Below are 13,306 nucleotides of genomic sequence, written 5' to 3' on the forward strand. Positions count from 1 at the left end.
TATGTTCACAGTAAAATTTTTAAACGGTACAGAATAGAATTCAGTAAAAGGCAATGTTTCCCTTCCTACATTTTCAGTGGTAACAATCACAAAAATTCTGTTTCCTTATAGAGCATTATTATGCATATATAAGCTAATTTATATCTTCTTCATGTAAAAGGAAATGTACTCCATATACTATTCTTCGGTTTGCCTCTTTAACAATATGATGTGAACATTTTATATCAATATATGTAGCCATCTCATTCTTCATTGCATGGATCCATCATTGTTTAACAGTCTTCATTAATGGACCCTTTTTTGGCTGTTACAAACAATTCTCAGGAACAACCTTGTATCTAGAGCTTTGTGCATTTATGAATTGCATATTTGTAGGATAATTTTTATTAGCGAGTCAGAGTAAAAGTACCTTTTATTTTATAACATGCTATCAATTATTCCTCCTCAAAAGTTACATTAGTTGGCCGGGTGCGGTGGCTCACACCTGCAATCCCAGAATTCTGGGAGGCCAAGGCGGGCGAATCACAAGGTCAGGAGAAGACCAGCCTGGCCAACATAGTGAAACCTCGTCTCCACTAAAAATACAAAAACTTAGCCAGGCGTGGTGGTGGGTGCCTGTAATCCCAGCTACTCAGGAGGCTGAGGCAGGAGAATCACTTGAACTAGGGAGGCAGAGGTTGCAGTGAGCTGAGATGGCACCATTGCATTCCAGCCCGGGTGACAGTGCAAGACTCTGTCTCAAAATAAATAAATAAATAAAAATAAATAAATTACATTAGTTAACATCAACTGTGTATGAGCATGCCAGTTACCACATACCCTCACCAATACTGGTTATGTCAATCACTTTTTATTCTTTGCCCAAATGGTATCTGTTTTAATTTTCACTCTTTAATCATAAATGAGGTTGAACATCTTTCCACATGTATTGCCTATTTGTATGTCTTTCTTCCTGAATAGTCTGTCCATGTCCTTTGTCCATTTTTTATTAGTTATTCATCTTCTTGCAGAGTTGTAAGTGTTCTTTGTATATTCACAAAATTAGCCCTTTGTCATCTATATTGCAAATATTTTGTTAGTTTATATTTTTAAAACACTTTTTATATGAGTTTATTATAATTTCTTTGTAGTCAGATTTATAATTTCCTTTATAATTTCTAGACCATACTTTTTCAAATCAAGCCTGAAGACTAAGCTCTGATTTTTTTTTTATCTTGCCCAAATTCCTACCTAAGGGGTCTGGGGGGAGTCATGCCCTGCAAACCATAAATTATCATCAGATGAGTTTTATTTGATGCTATATATTGTGACTTACTTTTCAGTCTGACTCTGGCGTAACATTATGAGACAAGGAAAAAATATTTAACCTCAAAATATATTTCCTTGCCATACCTTGATATTGCCCTGCAAAGTCTCTTGTGGGAAAAATTCACATTCTATAGAGCATCTCCTTCCCCCTTTGTTTTCCTTCCTTTCTTTCCAGATCCAGGAGATAATCAGCTAAGAGCCAGGCACTCTTTTAAGTCCAATAAGAGACAATTTACAACCTGCTCTCTCTGAAGGCCGCTGTTTGAGAGCTTCCTCTGCACAATAAAAATTGGTCTCCACAATCCTTTGTCTTTAACCTAAACATTCCTTTCTACTGGTCTCAGGTCTTTAGACAAACTCAACCAATTGTCAACCAGAAAATGTTTAAATTTGCCTATAGCCTGGAAACCCCTGCTTTGAGTTGTCCCGTCTTTCTGAACCAAACCAATGTGTTACTTAAATGTATTTGATGTTTCATGCCTTCCTAAAATACATAAAACCAAGATATACCCCAACCACCTTGGGCACATGTTCTCAGAACCTCCTGAGGGCTGTATCATTGACTGTGGTCACTCATATTTCGCTCAGAATAAATCTTTTAATATTTTTTAGAGTTTGACTCTTTTCGTTAACAAGTCAAATTCGTTCAGCATGATTTTCACTTCTCAAACATCTCCCCAAATCATGAATTAACAGCATCTTTATCAAAATGCATCCTCTTGCTTCTTCTATGCTAAATTGCATCTTAACATATACTTCAGAACATTTAGAAATAACCTTCTTGGAATCAATTTTACTTTGCACGGGCCTCTTAACATTCCTTTAATGCATGTGAACATCTTTAGGAAAGATCTGAGGGCAAGAACTGAATGTTCACCTCAGTGACATCCTCTAGTGAGGAAGCTAGGACTAAGCAAGGCTGATGAACAGATGTCTACCCAGATCTCCAGACGCTGTCACAATGCCTAGCTAAGGAGCAACTTATATACTAATAATAGTGATGAAGAGGAGGAGGAGGAGGACAGGTAACATTTACTTAGGATGACTATCAACCCTCCTTTTTACATACATTATCTTATTTGATCTGCAAAACGAAGATAGTACAATTATTATCTCTGTTTTAGAGACAAGGAAACTGATTCCTCAGAAGGGTAGGTAACTTGCCTAATATCACGAAGTTAATGAGGGTCACAGTGAGGATATCTCTGTTACTTTGGGCCCTAGAGCTGTTACATTGGGCCCCAGAGCTGACCTCTTACTTATAACAGTATGCTAGCATTGTTCACTTTTCATAATGTTTCCACCACCTGGATACCCACATTCTGCTTAGCCACCTTAGCTACCATGATGCACAGTCCTGTACTCTAGAAAGAAAGCTCTTGAATGGCTGGAAAACTCCTCTATGATCAACTGTGTCTTATTCATCTTTATAGCCCCAAAGCCTGGCAGGGTGCATGGCACTTAGGAAGCTTTCAAGAAGTGCTTGTCAGGTTTAACAGAATGGAAGTGCAGACGTGAGGGAAACGAGCCCCAGGGAAGTTAATGGATTTGTCCAGTATTCTACAATTAAATGGCAGAGCTGGGACTAAAACACAGGGTTTGGATTCCCAGCTCTCCTCACCTGCCCCACATACACTGCTGAATTACAAATTTACCAGCATTATTCTTGAGAGGAAGCACTGCGATGCTGGAAGGAATGATCCCCCTTCTAGCTGCTGGTTCTTCCTTTAAGGTTTTAAGGGTGAAAGTAAAAGAATGCTGGGAAGGAGATTTCTGGGTGATGATTGTCCTGGGGGAGAATTCCTTTATTTTCATGTCTCTTATTAAGTTATTAGCATTCTGAAAAATGTAGACTGAAGGAAAATTCCAGGGCCTCAGGGCGTTAGGGCATTGGCAGTGAGTCACATTCTGGGTTTCCAAAAATCATGCTTGGAAAATGGTTCAGAAGATTACTTAAATGAAGTTCAAACTCTCAATTCATTTTGCACGTAGGTGATAGAGTTGGGAGAAGAGTGCAAAGGCATATGATTAACTGGATTCTCCAGTCCTAACTCGTTATGTTAATTTAGGAAGATATAGCTGGCAAAAAAAAAAAAAGATATTTTGTAAAAAGCGTCTTTCATGAAACAGATAATCTAGGCAAAGCAGTACAGTGGCTGGTACTGTGTATGCATGAAAGAAATGTTAGCTAGATCTTGGCACCTTCACTTGTTAGCACAAGTTACTTGAGCTCTCTCTGCCTCAGTTTCCTTATCTATAAAATGAGAGCAATAGTACCTACCTCTAACAGAGAATTAAATGGGTTAATATATGTAAAGTGTCATTACATTATATAGCTTTCATTGTTAGAAACATACTCATTTCCTTTCCCTTCAAGATTGTTCTGAGATTCATGGCATTACTGTAGATATGTGTCCCTTGTGTACGTGTGTGTGTGTTTGATATTTCTCATGTGAACATATTTCTCTACCACTATTTATCTACTCTCCTGTCAGTGATAAGGTTGCTTGCACTTTTGTGCTTTGGGGGTGTGTGAATGTTTGGCTTTGTAAGGTAAATAACATCACAATGTTTTGCAAAGTGATTGCACCGTTTATATGCCCATCAGAGTATCTTGTCCAACACTCGATATTGTTAGACTTAGTTTTTGCCAATATCAAGCGTGTGTAATGTTATCTCACTGTGGCTTTAATTTGCATTTCTCTGATTACTAATGAGAATGAGCATCTTTAAATGTGTTTCTTAGCCATTCTTTTTTTCTCTTTTGTGAGATCTCTTTTCATGTCTTCTGCCTGGTGAGTTTTTTTTGTTGTTTGTTTGTTTTTGGCGAGACAGGGTCTCACTCTGTCACCCTGGTTGGAGTGCAGTGGCGTGATCTCGCCTCACTGCAATCTCTGTATCCCAGGCTCAAGTGATCCTCCCACCTCTCAGCCTCCTGAGTAGCTGGGACCACAGGCACGCACCACCATGTCTGGCTAATTTTTTGTGTTTTTTGGTAGAGACAAGGTTTCACCATGTTTCCCAGGTTGGTCTCGAACTCCTGAGCTCAGGCAATCCACCAGCCTTAGCCTTTCAAAGTGCTGGGATTACAGACATGATCCACTGTGCCCAAGCTGTCCGTTTTTTAAAGTCTGTCTTCTTGGAAGAGGTCACCTAATGTCCTTGCCATTCCTGCCTTAAAATAATAGACATTCATCAGTCTGTTAATCTTATATACTTTTGATAAGGAAGACAAACAGCTAACATGATGGTGTCAGACAGTCTCAGGCCCTACCAGGGTATTTTCTCAAAATTCTTCCTTAAACAGGCAATATATAGAGAGAGGAATGAAAAAAGAAGATTTTTGTCAGTTTATGTTTTACTTTGCACATCTGGACATATATTTGCACTTATTAATTTGGTTATATGACTTTTTTAAGGAAGTAGCATCAAGAAGTTCAGTTGTCATAAGAGTAAGCATTTACTGAACACTTATGTTCTAGGTACTATTCTAAGCACTTTACATATATTACTTCAATCTTCATAATAACTTGCGCTAGTCATGAATAGGTACTACTACTATTTTCCAGCCAAGGAAAATGGAAGCCATAAAAAATTAAATGATTTATTCAAAGTGGAATCACTACTAAGTGGTAGAAATTGGCTTCAAATTGAGGGAGACTGGATCCCCCAGTCTATGCCTTAAACCACCAGGATAACTACAGGAAATAGAAAGTTAGTTGGGAGTACAGCAGAAAGAGAGAAGCTGTGGTGGGCGCCCAGAAGGAATTCAGGGAATTGGTGGGCCGCTAGAGTAGGCTGGATAGAGAAGGAAGTACAGATGGGAGGGTGGCTGGAAGAGTTAAAGAGAGAAAGATCATGAATAGAAATTGCTACCATGTCAGGAGAGTACAAAAGTTGCTAGGACAAGTGCTGACAGAGCTGTGAACAGTCATTGATGTTCAGGTTTCCAGATAATCTGGGTGATTATAAAGTTTGGATTTGCCACAGAGGTGAGTTGTGTTAAAGAGGAATAGAGGCAAAGGGCGTTGAAATCCAGGTGTTTGAGAAGCGGTGAGTCATGGACAGTGAAGTTGTCTAAGATAACAGCAGGAGCTTGGCAGTGTTTGTTAGCCAGATGCTGAAGCTCTCTGTGAATCTGGGAGTGATCTAGAAGCAGGTAGATGAAGGTGATTATGCTCCATGCTATAGCATAAGACTCCAAAGAGGGCAGAGGGCTGGGCACTGTAGCTCATGCCTGTAATTCCAGTACTTTGGGAAGCCAAGGTCACCTGAGGTCAGGAGTTCGAGACCAGCCTGGCCCACCTGATGAAACTCCATCTCTACTAAAAATATAAAATTAGCCAAGCTTGATGGTGCACATTTGTAATCCCGGCTACTTGGGAGGATGAGGCAGAAGAATTGCTTGAACCCAAGAGGTGGAGGTTGCAATGAGCCGAGATCGCGCCATTGTACTTGGGTAGGAATGGAATAACCTGGAACTGGCAATTAGAAGCTAGGAGAATGCCAGCCCTGCTTCCAAATCTCTCAGCATGTTGGGAGGAGAGAACAAGCAGTTTTTGCTTGTCAAAGCTCAAGGGAAATAATATTCTTGCAGGAAATCCAAGTTTCAGTTAAGGAAAGAAGGTGAAGGTATCGCTCTGCTAAGAGGTTGAGGGTATAGATTAGAGTAAGTACAATAAAATTGTGTTTTTTACAGTGGAAAGAGCTTCAAAAGAGGTTAACAGTAGAAAAAAGTTTGGGGAAAAGAAGCATGGGAAAGTTTGGGTATGAGTAAAGAGAAATTTTTACCTTGAGGGTAACTAATAAGAACAAGAGTTAGTAGTGTGGATAAGATACATTGGCCTTGAGATGATGAGGAAATATAGGTGTGAGCTTGACAAGAAAATTGACATTAACTTCAAGATGTCAGAGGTATGCTGATTTACGTGGTAGCTGTTTCCTGTTCGGAGGTATGCTGATTTACATGGTAGCTGTTTCCTGCTGCTTTGGGGGAGATAAGAAATGCCCCCCGGTGCTGCTAAAAGGCCTTCAAGACAGACCTATCTATCATCCACCAAGTAAATTCATCTTCCTGTGTCCTATTTTCTCCATTTCTAAAATAGGGATAATAATATCCTCTTCTCTGAGTTGACATGAGAATCAATTTGTGTATATGAAAGTGCCTTAGAAACTTGTAAAAGGCCAGATAAAAGTAAGTTAGAAATATGATGGTGTTAGTCACATCAAACTTTGTTTATGCTGAATTCTTTATCAAAAATACAAAGTCCAGGTGTAGACTTGTTCCTGATTAAAAAAAAAAAAGAAAGAAAGAAATTACTTTCAATGCTTTGTTTAAGGACATGGCTTTTAAGATTAAGATTATAAAAAACAGAAATGTCTGCATTATATTCTGTAGACAAAGCAATTTATCAAAGAAATAGGGATGGGAAAGTTTTGCTTTTGTCATTCTCTCCATTAGAAATAATTTACACTGTTTCCACTTAACAACAGATCGGGACTTCCCTTAATGTCGGGCCACTGGCCAGTATTTGTTCAAAGAGAGCTGTAACGCAGTTCAGTAATCAGAAACTGGAAATTTCTCTTTTCCCACACACAAGCACTCCTTCCTCCCCTTATTTTGCTGAGACTTTCACACTCATTGCAACATATGGAGGCCAATATACATGCAACATTTAGTACCAGGCAACAGCCACCTTAGCCTTAAGTTTTTCTTTTATTGTTTTTCTTAAGGAGGGAGAAATGTTTTCATGCTTGTTATTCTTTTACCTTTGGGAAAATCTAATACTCTTCAGACAGTGGTGAAAGAGCAAAAACTTATTGGTATTTACTAAATATAAGACAGGAATGGTCTTTGTATTTGTGCTCAGGAAATTTCTATTTAGGATGCAGAAAATGATATGCGTATTATCAAGATGATATTTTATCAGATTAGGACAAACCCACAAACACACTTTCCACATCCTCATTATAAAATGGAAAGAAACATGACATTGTATCATGCATATGGTCATAGCAGCTCAAGAGTCCACCTCTGCCAGAAATACCACGAAATCTGCATGAAAATGCCCTATATCTTCTGACATGTCATGAACAACTCAAAAATATATGGAATAGGATTATTTATAACGCAGAGAATTATTAGAGGAAATGAAGTTCATCTGGAATCCTGGATCTTAAAAAAAGTTGATCAGGATGTTTTACTTAGGACAAAAGTATTGGTGAATAAGTAAAATGTAGAGATAAAAGAGAAGGAAAAACATCTAGCCATAATATGTCCATCCAGAGACCATGAGTGAATCTATTTTTTCAGCCATTTTCTTATAAATACTTAATTATATTTAATAAACATGGAATCATACTAGCCACACTCTTTTGTAACCTATTTAACATATTCAAGTTCCCATCAGACTGCCTGGCTCTGGGTTCCAGCTCTGTCACTGACGAATAGGATGACATTGCACAAGTTACTTAATCAACCTGCTGATAAGAATGGGAATTTTGAGCAGAGGAGTCATAGGCTGTAGAGCTGCAAAGATTAAGTGGTCATCAGACAACATTGGAAGTCTGTGAATAAAAGAGATTTCTAGTAAAAAAAAAAATCAGCAGTTCAATCTATCAGACACCTGAATGGAAATATCAAGCTTGTAGTTGGATTGTGATTTGAAGAAAAGCATAAAGAGTTAGAAGTGTAGGAGTCATGGGCGTATAGATATTTAGAGCAGTGAGATTGGATAAAATTAAGGGAGCAACTGTAGATAGAGAAGAAGACCAAGAACTGAGCCCTGGAGTATTCCAACACTAAGAGTTTAGAGGGGAGATACAAAGGGAAGGGAAAGAACTTATGAAGAAAAAATGAAAACAAGAGAATGCAGTGACCTGGAAACATATGAAGAAGGTGTATTAAGGAGACAGGGATTATTAAAATGTGCCAAATGCTGCTAATCAGGTAAGAAAAGGACTGAGAATTGGCCATTAAATTGGGCAATGTGGAGGTTCCCAAGATCAGTGGGTGTGGAGAGAAAGTTTGAAAGAAGAGAAGGTTTACAAGAGAACTGGAGGAAAGAAATTGGAGAGAGCTTGTATGGAAACTTATTTCAAGATTTCCTGCTAAGAGCAACAAATACATGGGACAGGTCTTGGTGGGAAAAATAGGCTCAAAAGAAAGTTTCATTTTATTTTTCTAGGGTGGAAGAAATTATAGCTTGTTTGTAAGTGGATAGAATGATCCCGTAAAGATAATAAAATAGATGATGTAGGACATAACGGGAATTTCTGAAGTGGTGTTCTTGCGTGAGCAAGAAGGAATGGGATCTAGCGTGTAAGTGGAAGAATTAGTTTTGATATGAGCATGGACTGTTTATCTTTGGTATCAGTCAGGAAGGCCAAGTATATGAGTCATCATTTTGGAGGGAGTCAGTTTAAGTTCTCTTCTGAGAGCTTCAGTTTTCCCATTATGTCCTTTATCCTTGTTCATGTGAATTACACGGGAAGCGTCAGAGTCCCAGGACACCACTCATTTCCAGGTCTCTAACCCTCATAGAGCTCTGTAATTCCCATAAATGGTCTCCTATCCTCCCTCCTGAAACTCTTTCTTCATGTCATCAGAAATGTAGAGTGCATCATGTCAGTTGTGTAGGAGAGTGTTTATTTTCCTGTGCCCTCACAATACAAATTATATTACATAAAGGAATTTTTGCCAATTTAATTGGGGAAAGGCTTATTTCATTGTTATTTAATGTAGACTTCTTCAATTTCTAGCAAGGATGAATATTTTCTTCACATTTTAAAATTGTACTTTTTCTTTTAATTAATTACTTTCATAAAAGCTGCTTATTTTTTCTGCTGGAGTTTTCAACTCTTTTTTTTTTTTTTTTTTTTTTTTTTTTGTAGCTAGGATCTTGCTCTGTCGCCCAGGCTGGAGTGCAGTGGCATGACCTTGGCTCATTGCAGCCTCTGCCTTCCAGGTTCACGTAATTCTCCTGCCTCAGCCACCTGAGTAATTGGGACTACAGGAATGCACCACCATGTCCAGCTAATTTTTGTATTTTTAGTAGAGATAGGATTTCACCATGTTTCCCAGGCTGGTCTCAAACTACTGGCTTCAAGTGATCTACCTGCCTCAACCTCCCAAAGTGCTGGGATTGCAGATGTGAGCCACTGTGCTGGCCTCAAATCTTCCTCATTGTTTTGTAAGAACTCTTCCTATATTAGTTTATTAATCCTATTTCTTATGCATGCTGCAAATATTTTCACTCAAATTTCCACTTTTCTTTCAATGCAATTTTTGGCATTTTTAGATACTTTAAAAAATCTTATTTTACATCAATCAGTAATTTATTTAATGGAATCCATTTTGAGCACTTAAGCCCTTTCCTTGCCACCCCCAAGGCTAAGTAAATATTCATTTACATCTTAAAGAAACCCATAACAGTTCTTTGGTTTCAATTGTTACATTTAAATAGTTAATTTCATCAGAAGTATATCTGAGTGCATGGTATAAAGAAGAGATATAATTTTTTTTGCCCCCTGAAATGGTGGCCAGTTGTCACAACTGTCTTTAAGAGCTAATCTCTCGTACTAGAAGGGTCCACTATCCCCTTCTAAGGGTACGGCCCAGCCAGCAGTTTCCTGCTGAGAGAAGATGCCCTGGAATGCTCTTGAGAAAGGATTGGTCATCAGTTAGGTTGGGCCTCTGTGCCAAGGCAGCCTCTTAGGTTCATGACAGCCTGCCAGGAACAGCTCCACCCAGAATTCTGATATTAACTGGTATTTGAAGCAGCAATAAGAAGAGTATTATGCATTTAGCATCTGGGAGAGAAATAAAAACCCACAAAAAGAAAAGTTGAACTTGAAAGGACAATACCAGTAGCTATGCCATTAATGATGCCATTGAGAAAATCAGATTTCACTGTCCATTTTCTAATATGTACAATCCATCTATCCATTCCCACAATTAATATTTTTCCACTGCCTACTGTGTGCCAGATACCAGGCTGGATGCTATGATAAAGAAGGCCACGGCCGGGCGCGGTGGCTCAAGCCTGTAATCCCAGCACTTTGGGAGGCCGAGACGGGCGGATCACGAGGTCAGGAGATCGAGACCACCCTGGCTAACGCGGTGAAACCCCGTCTCCACTAAAAAATAGAAAAAACTAGCCGGGCGAGGTGGCAGGCGCCTGTAGTCCCAGCTACTCGGGAGGCTGAGGCAGGAGAATGGCGTAAACCCGGGAGGCGGAGCTTGCAGTGAGCTGAGATCCGGCCACTGCACTCCAGCCCGGGCGACAGAGCAAGACTCCGTCTCAAAAAAAAAAAAAAAAAAAAAAAAAAAAGAAGGCCACATCCCACCCACAGGGAATTTACATTCAAGTAAGTATTGGGAACTGACAGGAACATCTAGAAAGCATCTGTCCCAGGTATAGGATGTAAACAGCATATAATAATGGAATAATTTAACAATGCATTAATAGATGAATCAACATATCAGGATATACAGTTTGCAAACTGAAGCAAGTGTATAAATTTTTTAAATGTGATAAAGGTAGAGTTAGAAAGCTGGTGGGGAAAGAATGGTAAGTTAGTTGAGTTTCCTGAGGTTTCAAGGAATGTAGACACCTGAATAAGTAAACAAGAATGAAATTTATTTACTTTGAGTTGGTAACAGTGACTTTGCTCAGCCACTCCAGCATTTCTACTTATTCTGGCCTTTATCAGTGTTGCTCATAGTCTCTGATATTTTTTGTGTAACTTCTCTTTTTCCCTATGAATAATCTCTTTGGTTATTGACTTACTGACTTAAATTCCTTTTTTATCATTCTCTCTAAAACCAACAGGAATCAGTCTTTCTCCCCAGCTCTAACACTAAAACTACTTTTATCAGCTTTTCCAATGGCCTTAGCTCAATTCTGATTCTTCTTCTTTCTCATACTCTTAGTGGCCTTTGGCATAGTTGATCACACCTTCCTATTTGAAACACTGTTTGCTTTGCCTTCAGGACACCATTCTCTCCTTGCTCTCCTGTGTCATAGGACACTTTTTCTCATTCATGTCTGACTATTTCTCATTTCTCTGATTTCACAATGCTACAGTGCTCCAAGCTTGGTCCTTGGAATTTTTCTCTTTTCTACTTCTACTTACCCCCGGGTGATCTCTTCTAATTTTATGAATGTAAATACTGTACTATATGCTGAAAATTCTAAAATGTGTATTTCCAGTTTGGACTTCTGTCTTGAGCCTCAGGCTCATATGTCCAATTACTAATGACATTGTCACTTAGATGTACCAAATAGGCATCTGTAGTGGAGTGTATTATTGTTCATAATGTGTGTTGCCTTGTCCAGTGCCAGCATTATATTTACCCTGTTCTGCTGATGTCAGGGCTGGCCATGGGATTTGCTTTAGTCAATGACATGCAGTGCAAGTGACTTAAGTTGTTTTTGAGAAGAAGTCTTAAAAGCCATCATGTGACTCCATTGTGTTATTTCTTCGCTCTGCCCTGACACCAGAAACATTCCAGATGGAGGCTGCTCCTTCAGCCTGGGTCATGAGATAAAGTTCACAAAGACACAGTAGGCCTGCAATGGACACAAATGTGAGTGAGCAAGAAATAAACTTTTTTGCTGTAAAGCATTAAGATTTTTGGAGTTGTTTAGTTTCCTTCAAGAAAATATTTATTGCATATTATTAGTGATTATGTTTTACAGCAAAATTAAATATATACACTTTTCACAAAATAGGAATCAAGGCAGCTATCAAATTTAAATGTTGAACCAAGTTCTGGTTTTCAGAATTCAGCAGTCAGTCATGATTCTGCACCAGGGCCACTAGTCCATGATTCCCAATAGTTGAGGATCTTTTTAGTAACTGGGACAAAATCTTCTTTATATGTGACCATCCTTTCCACATAAAATCCTTTTGGGCATTCAGATAGTTCACTGGGTACTTCACTTGTTGAGACATCCTTTTGTTATACTTCATCATCTGTTGGCTTCTCCTTTTTATGGCCAAAGTAAAACATTGAGCCCACCAAGGTCCAGGTGCCGACCATGGACATCTGCCAGTACCAGGCTGTGAACTGGTTTTGATATGTGGGGATGCCAGCGAGGGCCTCTATCCTCCTGGAGTTGTTTACTGCAAGAGACATAGCCTAAACTGAATGATATAGCATCTCAAATTAACATACCCAAAACAGAATGCCTGATCTTCCCTGTTCAACCCCCAAACTGCTCTGCCCACAGAGTTCCCCATCTTGGTAATTAGCAGCTTCAACCTTCCAGTTTTCAGATTAAGAAAGTTGGAATTGTCCTTGAATCTCACACTCTACATATAGGCACTGAAAATACATCAATGAACACAACAGACACAACAGATAAAAATTCCTGTTGAGATTACATTCAATAGGAATGAAGCAGACAATAATGAAAATGAATAAGCCTAGTAAGTTGAATATGAGGACTTCAATATATGTAATACATATTACTATATAATACTAAATATTTAAATGTGTAGAAGTTAATGCATGAGATGGAAAACACAGAGCCAGCTAAAGGGGAAGGGAGTACCTGGGGTGAGAGTGAGGGTGTAGGTTGCAAGGGTAGTCCGAGTTCAACTGATTGAGACAGAAACATTTTAGCAAAGACTTGAGAGCTAAAGAACTTTCGGCATGTAATAACTCTGCCCACACCTCTACACTAAGAGATGACTAAAGTGCAGCATTGCTTCTAGCATCATAAGGCCATGTCCCTAAGATGGCTCTGCCATCCCCATTCTCAGTGTATGAACAAGCCCAAAGGGCATGAGCAGGACTCAAGGATCTGGTTTACATTTTAAAATGATCACCCTAGCTGCTATGCTGAGACTAGACAGTAATGTGGGTTGGAGGGTAAGGTTGGAAGTAGTAAGACTAATTAGGAGGTTGTCAAAATAATTCATGTGAGAGGGGATGGTAGCTCAGTCAAAAGTGATAGTAGAGATAACAGCAATGTCTAAATATACTTTA

The 13,306-nt window shown here is 39.0% G+C and overlaps 1 pseudogene; it reads right to left on the reverse strand.

Annotated features, from left to right (window-relative positions):
• Positions 1 to 12,109: 12,109 nt before the first annotated feature.
• Positions 12,110 to 12,451, reverse strand: LOC140713215 (small integral membrane protein 26-like; annotated as a pseudogene).
• Between the last annotated feature and the right edge of the window lie 855 nt (positions 12,452 to 13,306).

The sequence above is a fragment of the Chlorocebus sabaeus genome, chromosome 13 (assembly GCF_047675955.1).
Source record: "Chlorocebus sabaeus isolate Y175 chromosome 13, mChlSab1.0.hap1, whole genome shotgun sequence".
NCBI classification, from domain to species: Eukaryota; Metazoa; Chordata; class Mammalia; order Primates; family Cercopithecidae; genus Chlorocebus; species Chlorocebus sabaeus.